Source organism: Crotalus tigris, unplaced genomic scaffold (assembly GCF_016545835.1).
Source record: "Crotalus tigris isolate CLP2741 ecotype Arizona unplaced genomic scaffold, ASM1654583v1 scf7180000020145.1122116, whole genome shotgun sequence".
NCBI classification, from domain to species: Eukaryota; Metazoa; Chordata; class Lepidosauria; order Squamata; family Viperidae; genus Crotalus; species Crotalus tigris.
The window spans coordinates 360,432-375,519 of record NW_024097874.1 but is presented as its reverse complement, the minus strand read 5'-3'; the positions used below and the strand labels follow the sequence as shown (position 1 = coordinate 375,519).

Sequence of the window (15,088 nt, the reverse complement as noted above, 5' to 3'; positions counted from 1 at the left end):
AGGCCTTAAGCGAGTCGCTCTGGGTCGTTGAAGGCAATTTCACGTGACTGCGACTTGCAACCTCTTGCCAGCCTCTCCAGGGATTTTGCTTAGGAGAAGCTGGCTGGGAAAGCCACAAACGGGGATCGCGAGGCTGGGATGCTGCGACCGTCACGGATGTACAGCGGTGGGCAACGTCCGAACCGATCAGCCCCACCTGCTCCCGGCTTCTCCCCCGACCCGCCCTCGACTCACCTTCCTGCTGCTGCTTCGACCCTGGGAAGAGCACAAAAGCCTCCCCACATGCCTACTTCCTCCCCGGAGCGATCCGGAAGAGGAAGTTGCTCTGACCTTCTCCTCGCTTTCCTTCCTTTCTAGCAATGCAGTACTCGATGGTTGCAGCTCCTCTTCCCTCCACCCCTGGAGATACCGCTTTCTAGTCGCAGCTGCTGCCTAGCTGGCCATCATCTCGCGATAGGAGGCCGGAAGTCACGCTTGTCCCGTCTGGGCCTTTGCCGTCTAGAGAGGCTTTTGCTGATTTATCTGCTTTCCGGTCGTTTCCGCATCCCAGCGACCGTCCTTTGCAACTGAGCCAAGTGAGATGACGGTCAGATAGGCAGCATCTGCGACTAGAAAGCGGCATCTGTGTTGGAGGTAACAGGAGTTGCAACCATCGAGTACTGCATTGCTAGAAAGGATGGGAGCAGCATCCCATGGCAAGAAGGCTGCTAGGAGGAGGCCAGGGGCGTCTGGAAGGCGGGTGAGGGAGACCCGAGAGGCGTCCAGATGGGCTTGGCATGGGCAGCCCTGTCCAGGTGGGCTTCCTTTGGGATGGAGCTCCTGAATCTTCCTCTCTTACCTGCCCAGATTCCCTCTCTGGTGACTGAAAAAGAAGCTTTCCACTGCTTTTTACAAACAGCTTTCCAAAGAGATCAAGGGGGTTGTGTGATAATATTCAGAAAGATAACAGAATTTCCGGTCAAGGGACAGGCCTGGGAGCTCCAATAACTGCCTGCAGGGCATTTTGGGGAAGAGAGACTGGTCTACAGAAGATCCAGTTTATTGGTTGGGCTGCAGAGAGGCTTCAGTTGTTGGACTAAAATGCCACGTGGAGAGTTTGTGTTTAGATCAGACATGTCAAACACAAGACCTGCAGGCCAGGGAGGGCCCAGATTTGTCTCCCCCCCCCCCGGCTGTCCCAGAATGCAAAGGACCGGCCCCTGCTGCCCCAGCCCTGGCCCACCGCAACCCAGCTGGGTGCCTTGGAGCAGGAGAGTGCCCTTCAGGTGCAGCTGAGGAAAAGGAGGAGGAGGGGAAAACAAGAAGGGTGTGTGTGTGTAAGAGAGACAGAGAGAGAGCCGGGAATCTATTGATATTAGGAAGTCTCCCCGCTGGATGCTGGCCAAAACTGGCTGTAATGATTGCATTTTGAACTTCCTGTACATCAAGTAACGATTTAATTTCTTTAAATCAAGGATTGCTCTCCAGCCACCTGAAGACTTAGGAACAACAAACAGTGTTGAGTAGAACCCCTGCCCTGCATGGTCTTGCGGGACCGGTTCTATGGCCCGTATTTGTAGCAGGTGGGAAATGGCCTCCAACATGAGGGCTGCTCTACTCCTACTAATGGGGGCGAGGCAACTCCGGAAACGGTCTGGAGGATGTGCCCGAAACTCTAACATTAAACCTTGTGATATAGTGTTGAGAACCCAAGAATCTGTAGTTGTGGCTGCCCATGCGTTATAGTAAAGGGACAGCCAGCCTCCTATGGGAGGTATGCTTGTGGGATCACTTGCCTCTTCTGAGGGGGCGAGCTCCCTGGCCTCGAAATGGCCGCTTGCCCTGGAATTGTGGTCGGGTTCTAGGCACGGGACGATCTTGATGTCGCTCCCACCTCTGATAGAAGGAGTGATTGGACTGAGACCAGTCCCAGCTAGGGTTGGACCAAAAGGACTGTCTGCGATGGAAGACCTGGGTTGAACTGGCCCCTGTGCGCTTGTCTCCCTTATTAGTATTAACTAGAGACTTGCGCTTATCCTTACCTTCAATCAGGTATGGTCCTAGGGCCGCACCAAAGAGATGACCCCCCGCATAAGGCTTAGTGGCGAGACGCCACTTGGCTTTGAGGTCTGCCCGCTAGTTTTTAAGCCACAGGAGTCTGCGGGCTAAAACATCCACTGCAATGGCACGTGCGGAGTACCTGGTGGAATTTAATGAGGCGTCAGCCAAGTACTGAGAAGTGGCAACTAGCTTGCCCAAGTTCTGATGGATGCGAAGCTGGTCAGGCGGAACCAAGCCCTGAAGCTCGCACAGCCATAGAACTGAAGCTCTGGCAAAGATGGCCATGGATGTTGAGGCCTTAATCGCCCATGCCATCGCCTGATGTGATCTGCGTAACACCGTTTCAATCCTTTTATCCTTAGCCTTAAGCGCCTCGGGCATGTCCCCTGGTATGTTGATGTTGGGGAACAGTGACATCAGAGGCTTATCCACCTGCGGGACCTCCAGGAAGGAGGCGAGGGCAGGGGCTACATTGAACATGCTCTTCTCAATGGATCCCGGACTGGGAAGTGAACCCAAATTATCCCATTGCTTCTGCACCGCGTTGAGGAAGAAGGGGGGACATGGAACATGGTTCTGTGGCACCACTGGTTCAGCATATATGGCATTTGGGCCCTTTGAGGTGGAAGGGGCCGTGGCCCCCTGTTCTGGTGTAAGTTGGCTGTGGTGCAAGCCTTGAGAAGCAAGGAATTGAAGAGGGAGTGATTGAAGAATCCAGTAGATGGTACTGGATCCAGTGCCGGAGTGACCTCATCATCTGATAGGATCAGACAAGAGGAGTCGTAGTCCTCTGATCCTGACTCCGATGAGGTGTCCTCTATGAGGTCTGGCAAGCCTGGGCGAAGCGGAGGCTGTGAGGCTGGTGTTTGAGGCAGATGGTGTGGGACAGAAGTGGCCATGAACTGAGTCAGAGCCTGAGTGATCATGGCCTGAACCTGTTCCGCTCCTAATGGTTGAACCTCCGTGGAGCGGAGTCCTGCTGCTATGGGCGTAAAGGTGGCTGAAGGCCCCGCCCTGCACTGGCTAGTAGACCCCTGCATCAATAATTCCAATGTTGCTCTGTCAGGATCAGACTGCGCTGTTTCTCTAGGAGGAGACCAGGCCCCTGGGGCAGAATTACAGTGAGCTGACAGAGGGCCCTGCACTGGCTAGCAGACCCCTGCATCATTAATTCCAATGATGCCCTGTCAGGATCAGACTGCATTGTTTCTCTAGGAGACCAGGCCCCTGGGGCAGAATTACAGTTAGCTGACAGAGGTTCAAAAATGGACCCTCCAGAAGGAATGGTGTCCACGGCCCCAGGAATAGTTGGCCTAGACCTAGATGAATCCTGTTCCAAAGATTGCTGAGGGGCAGGATTCTCTCTGCTACTGCTCTTGGGCTTCCTGGAGGACTTTGCCCTGGGTTTGGATGTGTTCCACCCTGTTGCCTCAGTAGAGGCTTTTGTCTCCTCTTGGAAGGGGGCTCTGCATTGTCTTGTGAGGATGAGGGATAAGAATTGTCCGCCACAGTCCTGGGCCTATCTGCTGTTAAGATTAAGCTGAGGTTTTACAAAAAAGGAGAGCTTCCACCTTTCTCCCCCCTCCTCTTTTTTATTAACCTGTGTGTGTGTGTGTGTGTGTGTGCGCGTGAGAGAGAGAGAGATTGAGCCAGCAGGGAGTTGCAGAGTAAGCAAACTTACAAAAAGGGGATCTCTCTCTGTCTCTCATACACATACATTTGTTTCTTCTGCCTAATTTATTAAATCAACATCTAATTTGAAATTAAAAGTTTCTGAGAAATCAAGGGTGGTTTCCATGAAAACTCAAAGAGAGCTATTGTAAAGCATCACTAGCACCGCTTAAAACAATATTAAAAGTATGTATTTTAAGAAAGAAAAATAGTAGTAGTAATTTACTTAGTGCTGTTTGACCATAAAATGTGTTGTTGTTTTACATATGCCTGGCTGAACAGTGTGTTTGGAGTTGGGTGAGGGTTGCACTATTCATATTTTCCTTGGGAGAAAGTTTTATAATGGGGCTGCTGTCTCTGAGAAGGCTCTGCTTGTGGCCACTGTTGTATAAACCAAACCAGGGGGACCATCTGGTCTAAATGGATGGTAAACATAGATGATTAGGGGGCTGGAGGCTAAAACATATATGACAAATGTTTGTGGGAATTGGGTATGTCTAGCTTAGTGAAAAGGACTAGGGGTGGTGACAGGATAGCAGTGTTCCCATATTTGATGGGCTGCCACAGAGAAGAAGGTCAACCTATTTTCCAAAGCATCAGAAGGAAAATAATAGATGGAAACTAATCAAGAAGAAAACCAGCCTAGAACTAAGGACTTGGGAAAACAACCAACCAGTGAAAAGGCTTCCCTTCAGAAGTTGTGGATGCTCCATCATTGGAGGCTTTTAGTAGAGATTGGATATTCCATTGTCTGGAAATTAGCTCAGAATGTTTGACAGTAATCTTTTTTTCTTTTTCAGGATGAAAACATGAATTTTCCATATAAGATATAATTATAGATATGTGTATTTATATTACTCTTTCCATATATCTACAATTGTATAATCTATACCTCAAACTTCCAGATATATTTTATGATAACCCATAGCAGCACTTACAGTTTATGGTTTATGCAAGTCAAGGGAACTTCATGATTTAAGGTATATTTTAATCTCTGGAATGTCCGATGAATCATAATTAATGTAAGAGGTTAGCATTGTGGCATGTTTGCTTTTCACATGTAATGTATATTTTTTTCTTTTTTTTCACATCTGCAAGCATTGTATAAACAATTAACTTACACTTTTCTTTGAATCTTACAGACAAAGAGGATGGCAATAAGAGCACTCTGGAGAAGTGAGAATACCTTTTGAAAAAGAAAACATTTCCATTTCCTTCAGAAAATTACACAATTGTCCCATCCCAGCAGGCGAAAGGCAAGAGAAAATCAAGAAGAGATTTCAAGCAGGAAATAGTAGAGTATGCAGAACAGAAGGATAGGTTACATGAAAAGGTGAAGGGGATCATTTTTCTGTTCAGAAAAAGAGGGAAATATCTGGAAGTCAGTGTGGAAGAAAAGGTCAATTGGATACTCAAATAGGGCAGACAGTAATGCAGAACTCCCAATGGGATGAAAAAAACAGTAGGTGAAATCAAAGCCCCACTAAACAAGGGACCACAAACATTTTTGACTTCTTCTAGCATATCAGTGGTGAAAAAGGTCCACAGATGTCAATATTGTGGTATAAAGCACAGTTTGCAAAAGCATAGGTGATTACATACAAGAGGATCCAAACTGGAAAAAAGGCATACAAATGCTACTAATCTAACAAGATCTTTGGTCAGAATATCTCCCTTGTGGTTCATAACAGGACCCACACGGGACAGATGCCCTCTAAGTGCTCCCAATGTGGTAAATGCTTTACCAAGCAAAGTAATTCACCATAGGAGTGTCCAGTTTGTGTTAAAAGTTTCACTGAAAATTACTATCTGGTGAAACACCAGATGTCTCACACCGGAGAGAAATCCTTTGAATGTCCTGAGTGTGGGAAAGGTTTCAGTTGCAGTTCCAAACTGGTGAGACATCAGAGGACTCACACAGGAGAGAAGCCCTTTGAATGTCCTGATTGTGGGAAATCTTTCAGACACAATTCCAGCCTGGTGATACATCAGAGGACTCACACAGGAGAGAAACCCTTTGAATGTCTGGATTGTGGGAAATATTACAGTCGCCGTTCTAGTCTGATGATACACCAGAGGATACACAAAGGATTGAGACCCTTTGAATGTTCTGATTGTGGGAAATCTTTCATAAACAATTCCAGCTTGGTGATACATCAGAGGACTCACACAGGAGAGAAACCATATGAATGTCCTGATTGTGGGAACCGTTTCAGCCAGAATTCCAGCCTGGTGAAACATCAGATGATTCACAAAGGAGAGAAACCCTTTGAATGTTCGGATTGTGGGAAACGTTTCATTGCAAATTCCCACCTGGCGAACCACCAGAGGACTCACAAAGGAGAAAAACCCTTTGAATGTTCTGATTGTGGGAAATCTTTCATACACAATTCCAGCCTGGTGGTGCATCAGAGGACTCACACAAGAGAGAAACCATATGAGTGTCCAATTTGTGGGAAATCTTTCAGACACAATTCCAGCCTGGTGATACACCAGAGGACTCACACAGGAGAGAAACCCTTTGAATGTTTGGATTGTGGGAAAAGTTTCATTGCAAATTCCCACCTGGTGAACCACCAGAGGACTCACAAAGGAGAGAAACCCTTTGAATGTTCGGATTGTGGGAAATCTTTCATACACAATTCCAGCCTGGTGGTGCATCAGAGGACCCACACAGGAGAGAAACCATATGAGTGTCTAATTTGTGGGAAAAGTTTCAGTCAAAATGTCACCTTGGTGAACCACCAGAGGACTCACACAGGAGAGAAACCATATGAGTGTCCAGTTTGTGGGAAAAGATTCATTCAGAATTCCCAACTGGTGATACACCAAAGGACTCATACAGGAGAGAAACCCTTTGAATGTCCTGATTGTGGGAAAAGTTTCAGTCAGAATTCCAACCTGGTGAACCATCAGAAGACTCACAAAGGAGAGAAACCCTTTGAATGTTCAGATTGTGGGAAATCTTTCATACACAATTCCAGACTGGTGATGCATCAGAGGACTCACACAGGAGAGAAACCCTTTGAATGTTCCGATTGTGGGAAAAGTTTCAGTCAAAATGTCACCTTGGTGAACCACCAGAGGACTCACACAGGAGAGAAACCATATGAGTGTCCAGTTTGTGGGAAAAGATTCAGTCAGAATTCCCACATGGTGATACACCAGGCGACTCACACAGGAGAGAAACCCTTTGAATGTCCTGATTGTGGGAAAAGTTTCAGTCGTTATTCCTCTCTGGTGAATCACCAGAGTACTCACACAGGGGAGAAACCCTTTGAATGTCCTGACTGTGGGAAACGTTTCAGTCAGAATTCCAACCTGGTGAAACATCAGAGGACTCACAAAGAAGAGAAACCCTTTGAATGTTCGGATTGTGGGAAATCTTTCATACACAATTCCAGCCTGGTGATGCATCAGAGGACTCACACAGGAGAGAAACCATTTGAATGTTCGGATTGTGGGAAATCTTTCATACACAATTGCAGGCTGTTGATACACCAGAGGACTCACACAGGAGAGAAACCCTTTGAATGTTCAGATTGTGGGAAATCTTTCATACACCATTCCAGCCTGGTGATGCATCAGAGGACTCACACAGGAGAGAAACCCTTTCAATGTTCGGATTGTGGGAAATCTTTCATACACAGTTTCACCCTAGTGATACACCAGAGGACTCACACAGGAGAGAAACCCTTTGAATGTCCTATCTGTGGGAAAGGTTTCAGTCAGAATTCCCACCTGGTGAAACACCAGAGGACTCACACAGGAGAGAAACCGCATGGGTGTCCAGAGTGTGGGAAAAGTTTTAGTTATGCTTTTCTGCTTGTAAAACATCAGAGGACACATACAAGAGAGAAACCGTAAAAGTGTCCAGATTTTGGGAAAGATTTCAGTATTATATCTAACCTTATACATCATGTATCACACAGGGAAGAAACATTTAAAATGTCCAATCTGTGAGCGATTCTTCAGGTGTAAATCATCTCTTATTGCACACAAAGAAGTGCACATGAAGCAAACAATGCTGAATTTAGAGAAATCTTGAATTTCATTTCTGATTTCCCATTGAGAGTATAGGTGAGAAATTGATTACTTCAATTCTGGCCTGATTCTTTTTAGTCAACACATCTCAGGATTAGACCTGTAGGTGGAGAGAAAAAATATGGAAATAAACGCTAATTACTTGTTTCTGATTATCAGCAGAGGTTTCTGGATGTTTCCTTTTATAGAACTTGTGGAATTCCTCAAACAAGGTTGCAGGTGTTTCCATCACTGGAGGGTTTTAAGAAAAGAATAGTCAGCCACCTACCTAAAATGGTATATTCTTATTGCTTGAGCAGGGGATTGGACGATAAGACCTCTAATGTCCTTTCCAGCTCTATTCTGATTGATTGATTGAATTAAGTGCAGAGCAGAAATAAATACTAATTGAATTTCAATATACAGAGTAGACACATTAAAACTAACACAAGGAAACTAGCAAAATAACAGCTCCCCCCCCAAAAAACCTACTTTTAGAATAATAAACGTACACAAAACATACGAACAATATGTGGTTAACAAAACTGAGTGAAACAAAAGGCAACCCCAAAGGCAGAGGAGCTGCTATAGAGGGCCAGGCCAGAAGCCACCACTTCCCAATCAGAGGAACGCTCCATTTCCTGAAAAGAAAAGTGTAAAGCTCAGATTGAAAGACGAAAAAGATTCGTTATCTGGAGAGTAAGGGGGAGCCAGATTGCAAAGAGGTTGGACTGGATCTTGAAAGCTGCAGCCTTGAATTTGCTGTTGGAGCAGCAAGAAGAGGTCAAATGGGTGGATTCTGTGGGGAGGAAGAAGATCTAGCTGGGTGTGCTGACTTGACTTGATTGACTTGAAGGCATAAAAAACAAATATCCAGTATAAGAGTCAGGGTCGCTGGATGGAAAGCTGCGAGTTCTAATTCAGTTTTAGCTTAGGCATGAAGACTCTTTCCAGGAGCTATGGAATGTTTTTTTTAATCATTTTATTAAATACAAAAGGAAAGAAAATTAAAAAAATTGAACGTGGTGTATCATCTTTGACATGTACCTTTTGTTTGTTATTTCTATAATCTAGATCTCTATCTACAATCACATTAAAATTCCCAATTATGCACAAATTATCACGTTCTAAGTCTCTAATTATATTATACAGTTTCTTATAAAATAGTTTTTGACCTTCATTTGGCGTGTATATTCCAACTAACATCAATTTTTTCCTGTCCACAGTTAATTCTATTATTAGTATTTAACCCTCCTCCTCTTTATACACCTGTTTGTTTATTTATTTATTTAATTGATTTATATGCCGCCCAATCCCAAAGGACTCAGGGCGGCATACAAAATTAAAACAATCTTCGAGAATAAAACAATAAAATAATTCAATCATACCGCAAGTCCGATCATGTCCCGGGCCCCCCCCCCGGGGACATCAGCCCCAGGCCTGCTGGAACAGGAGAGTTTTAACGGCTTTCTTAAAGGCCGGCAGGGTGGGAGTTGTTCGAACCTCAGGGGGAAGTTGATTCCACCAGGTCGGAGCCACCACAGAAAAGGCCCTTCCCCGAGGGCCCACCAGCCGACATTGTCTGGCCGACGGGACCTGAAGGAGGCCCAATCTATGGGACCTCACCGGTCTCTGGGAACTGTGCGGCAGTATGCGGTCCTGTAAGTAACCTGGCCCTATGCCATGAAGGGCTTTAAAGGTGATAACCAACACCTTGAATTGCGTCCGGAGACCCACAGGAAGCCAGTGCAGCTCGCGGAGGATAGGTGACACGTGGGCGTACCTTGGCGCGCCCACAATCGCTCTCGCGGCTGCATTCTGAACCAACTGCAGCCTCCGAACGCTCTTCAAGGGTAGCCCCATGTAGAGCGCATTACAGTAATCCAGTCTTGAGGTGACGAGGGCATGAGTGACTGTGAGTAAAGCCTCTCGGTCCAGATAAGGCCGCAACTGGTGCACCAGGCGAACCTGGGCAAAGGTCCCCCTGGCCACAGCCGATAGATGTTGTTCCAAATTTAGCTGTGAGTCCAGGAGGACACCCAAGTTGCGTGCCTGCACTGAGGGAGGTAAATTTGCCCCCCCCCAGGACTAATGATGGACCATCCAGTTGACCTTTGGGAGGCAAGACCCAGAGCCACTCGGTCTTGTCAGGGTTGAGTCTAAGCCTGTTCACCCCCATCCAGACCCTCACATCTTCCAGGCACCGGCACATCACATCGACTGCTTCACTGAAAGGACACGGGGTGGAGATATATAATTGGGTATCATCCGCGTACTGATGATACCTCACCCCGTGTCGCCGAATGATCTCACCCAGCGGTTTCATGTAGATGTTAAAAAGGAGGGAGGACAGGACCGAGCCCTAAGGCACCCCATGATCGAGGCGCCTAGGGGTCGATCTCTGTCCGCCCGCCAGCACCGACTGCGACCTGTCAGAGGTAGGAGGAGAACCACCGCAATACGGTGCCGCCCACCCCCACCTCTCCTAGACGACGCAGAAGGATACCATGGTCGATGGTATCGAAAGCCGCTGAGAGGTCAAGAAGCACCAGGATAGAGGAGTGACCCCTATCCCAGGCTCGCCAGAGGTCATCGGTCAGTGCGACCAAAGCAGTCTCAGTTCTGTAGCCGGGCCTGAAACCAGATTGAAAAGGGTCCAGATAATTAGTTTCATCCAAGGATCGCAAGAGTTGGGACGCCACCACCTTCTCTACAACCTTCCCCACAAAGGGGAGGTTGGAGACAGGACGAAAGTTCTTCAAAACAGCTGGGTCCAGGGAAGGCTTCTTGAGGAGGGACCTCACCACCGCTTCCTTTAAAGGTTGCGGGAAAGACCCCTCCATCAAGGAGGCGTTGATTATCGCCTGGAGCCAGCCTCGTGTCACCTCCCTACTGGCAGAAACCAGCCAGGAGGGGCACGGGTCCAATAAACAGGTGGCGGCATTCATTGCCCTCACGGCCTTGTCCACTTCATCAGGGGTTACAGGCTCAAACTCGCTCCAGATAACATGACTAAGACCAGCCCCTGGCAACTCGGCTGGCACTGCCCAGTCGGAGTCCAGGTCTCTCTGAATCTGAGCGATTTTGTCCGAAAGAAACTGAACAAACTCCTCAGCTCTCCCCTGCAAGGGTTCCTCTGCCTCCTCCACTTTAAGAAGGGAGCGGGTCACCCTAAACAGGGCGGCCGGGCGAGATTCTGCGGATGCAATAAGTGCGGAAAAGTGAACACGCTTTGCCGCCCTTATCGCCACTAAATAAGTCCTAAGATAGGCTCTTAATAGTGATCGGTCAGATTCAGAGTTACTGGCCCTCCAACGTCGCTCTAGACGTCTCTTGTGGCGCTTCATCTCCCGGAGCTCCTCAGTAAACCAAGGCGCCCTCCGGGGACCACCACCACAGAGAGGTCGCAAAGGCGCAATTCGATCCAGGGCCCCAGACGCCGCCTCATTCCAGGCCGCAACCAGGGACCCGGATGAGTTGTGGACAAGGGAGTCAGGTATTTCCCCAAGCTCCTCCTGGAACCGATCTGGGTCCATTAGGCGCCTGGGGCGGAACCACCTAGTCGGCTCCCTCTCCCTGTGATGGGGGAGTGATGCTCTGAAGTCCAGCCTCAATAGGAAATGATCTGTCCATGACAAGGGTGAGATCTCTATCCCCCCTAATTCCAGATCATGTCTCCATTGCCCCGAGAGAAACACAAGGTCGAGTGTGTAACCACCCCTATGAGTCGGATCCTGGATTACCTGGGTCAGGTTTAGCCAAAATACCCTCTTTTACATACATTACAATTCCCCCTTTCTTCTGTTGCAATGAAGATATAAACATGTTAGAGAATTTTAATTTTTCTGTTGGTGAAAATAAATCAGAAGCTCTCACAGTTGACTGCATTTAGCTGATTCAAAATAACTATATTTATATCAAAATATTTACAATACCATACATTCTTCTTTACAGCAACATAGCTCAATGAAAACCTCTTACAGAGAGATACATAGACAAATTTGAGACTGAAAATTCAGCTTCTAACTCAATATCCTTTTGCACAGACTCAGTAGCACTTTCTTCACATTGGTGACTGAGTTACCACATGACTCTTCCTGATCATGAATATTCCAACACTCCTCCCTTCATGACAGGAAGAGACATCAGACCTATTGACTTAATACATTCTCCATAGTGAACCCCACCCAATGGTTTAGTCATCATGTCTGCCAAATTATCCTCAGAAGAACAATGATGTAAACTAATCAATTTTCATTTTACAACTTCCCTGACATTACAATACTTAATGTCTACATGTTTACTTCTATTCTTCACCTTGTAATCAGTTGCCATTTTTATACAGGCAGCATTGTCTTCAAATATCTTTACAGATTCTTTTGCATTAATATTTAAATCTTGCAACAACTGTACGTACCATGTAACTTCAGAACACAATTCAGATAAAGCAATAAACTGCTTCCACTGTTGAAATAGCAACAGTTGTTTGTTTTCTGGACTTCCATCCAATCAGAGTCCCTCCAAACAATATTATAATCCCAGAATTTGATTTCCTTGTGTTTATGTCATTTGCATAGTCACTATCGACATAACACTTTAATTTCAATTCCCCATTAATCTGTATTTGAAGACCCAAATTTATAGTTCCCTTTAAATATCTGAGAACCCTTTTTACACCCATCCAATGTAATTTTGTAGGTGCAGCAGTAAAACGACTCAAAATGCTTACTGCGCAAGCTATGTCTGGTCTGGACCACTGTGATAGATATAACAAACTCCCTATTGCTGAGTGATATATCTCTTGATCACAGATTTCACCTTTGTCCGCACTTAAATTATTATAAAAATACATACTCATGGGTGTGGGAGCAGTATTACTTTCTTTCATATTATATTTTTCCAATAACTGCTCAATTTTTCTCCTTTGACTGAGAATATAACCACCATTTTCATTTTTCTGTATCTCTACACCAAGATAATTTTTTATTTCTCCCAAATTCTTTAATTCGAATTTCTTTCCTAATTTATCAGCAAATTCCTTGACTTGTGATGCATCCTTTACGATGAAGCAAAGATCATCCACAAATGATAACAGTAGACAATTCCCTCCTTGTAACTGTCCAGTATATATACAATTATCAGCTTTGTAACTCATCAAGACCCTTTAAAGCAGTATCTAAACAGATATTCCAGTTTCTGGCTGACTGCTTCAACCCATAAATTTTTTGTTGTTGTTAATTGCGAAGTCGTGTCTGACCCATCGCGACTCCATGGACAACATTCCTCCAGGTCTTCCTGTCCTCTACCATTTTCTGGAGTCCATTTAAGTTCACACCTACTGCTTCAGTGACTCCATCCAGCCATCTCATTCTCTGTCATCCCCTTCTTCTGTTGCCCTCAATCTTTCCCAGGATTAGGCCCTTCTGCAGTGAGTCCTTCCTTCTCATTAGGTGGCCAAAGTATTTGAGTTTCAACTTCAGGATCTGGCCTTCTAAAGAGCAGTCAGGGTTGATCTCTTCTAGGATTGACCGGTTTGAATGCCTTGCAGTCCAAGGGACTCGCAGGAGTCTTCTCCAGCACCATAGTTCAAAGGCCTCAATTCTTTGGCGCTCAGCCTTTCTTATGATCTAACTTTCACAGCCATACATTGCAACTGGGAAAACCATGGCCTGGACTATACGCACTTTTGTTGGCAGGATGATGTCTCTGCTTTTTAGTATGCTGTCTAGATTTGCCATAGCTTTCCTCCCCAGGAGCAAGCGTCTTTTAATTTCTTGGCTGCAGTCCCCATCTGAGGTGATCTTGGAGCCCAGAAAAATAAAATCTGTCACTACTTCCATTTCTTCCCCATCTATTTGCCAGGAATTGAGAGGGTTTGGTTTTCTTAATGTTGAGTTTCAAGCCAACTTTTGCACTCTCCTTCTTCACCCGCATCAAGAGGCTCTTTAGTTCCTCTTCACTTTCTGCCATTAGAGTGGTATCATCTGCATATCTTAGATTGTTGATATTTCTCCCGGCAATCTTAATTCCAACTTTCGTTTCATCTAGCCCTGCCTTTCTCATGATATGCTCTGCATATAAGTTAAATAGGCAGGGCAACAGTATACAGCCTTGCCGGACTCCTTTTCCAATTTTGAACCAATCAGTGGTTCCATGACCCGCTTCTTGACCCGCATATAGGTTTCTCAAGAGACAAATAAGATGGTCTGGTATTCCCATCTCTTTAAGAACTTGCCACAATTTGTTGTGATCCACACAATCAAAGGCTTTAGCATAGTCAATGAAGCAGAAGTAGATGTTTTTCTGCAACTCCTTAGCTTTCTCCATTATCCAGTGTATGTTGGCAGTTTGATCTCTACTTTCTCTGACTCTTCGAAATCCTGCCTGTACTTCTGTTAGTTCTCGATTCACATACTGCTGGAGTCTAGCTTGTAGGATTTTAACCATAACTTTACTAGCATGTGAAATGAGTGCAATGGTGTGATAGTTTGAACATTCTTTGGCATTGCCTTTCTTTGGAATTAGAATGTAAACTGACCTTTTCCAATCCTGTGGCCACTGTTGAGTTTTCCAAATTTGCTGGCAAATTGAGTGTAGCACTTTTACTGCATCATCTTTTAAGATTTTGAATAGCTCAGCTGGAATACTGTCACCTCCACTAGCTTTGTTATTGCTCAGATTTTCTAAGGCCCATTTCACTTCACATTCTAGGGTGTCTGGTTCGAGGTCAGTGACCATCTCATTGTGGTTATCTGGGACGTTAAGCTCATTCTTGTATAGTTCTTCTGTGTAGTTTTGCCATCTCTTCTTAATCTCTTCTGCCTAACCCATAAATAGCCTTTTTAATTTATACACCATGTTAGGCTTTGCAATTTCATACCCTGGTGTTTGGATCATATAAATTTCTTCCTCTAACTCAGCATTGAGGAATGTAGTTGTGATATCAAAGTGCCAGATTTTATGCTTATATGCCGCTGCCAACGCCAGTGCTAATCTTATACTCTCACTTTTCACAGTTGGTGCAAATACTTCATCGTAGTGCACATTCTTTAACTGAAAAACCTTGTGCCACTAACCTGGCCTTATACTGTACATCATTATTTGGCAATACCTTTTTCTTATATACCAACTTACAATGCACAGCTTTGGTTCCCTGTGGCAAAGTCACTGATTTAAATACTTCATGGTCTTCCATGGATTTCATCTCTTTATCCATGGCCTCCTTCCATCTTTCTTGTTCAGCTTTTAGTAATGCCAACACTTCTTTATAACTTCTTGGCTCATATCACACATTGCAAACCTTTACCTTGCTGGCAGAAGGCGGAATTCATTTGTTACATTGCTCTGACCTACG

At 45.5% G+C, this 15,088-nt stretch overlaps 1 pseudogene; it reads left to right on the top strand.

The window, feature by feature from the left end:
- The first annotated feature begins 237 nt into the window (after positions 1-237).
- The window catches only part of LOC120318249, a 227,066-nt pseudogene continuing 212,215 nt past the window's right edge, over positions 238-15,088 (top strand).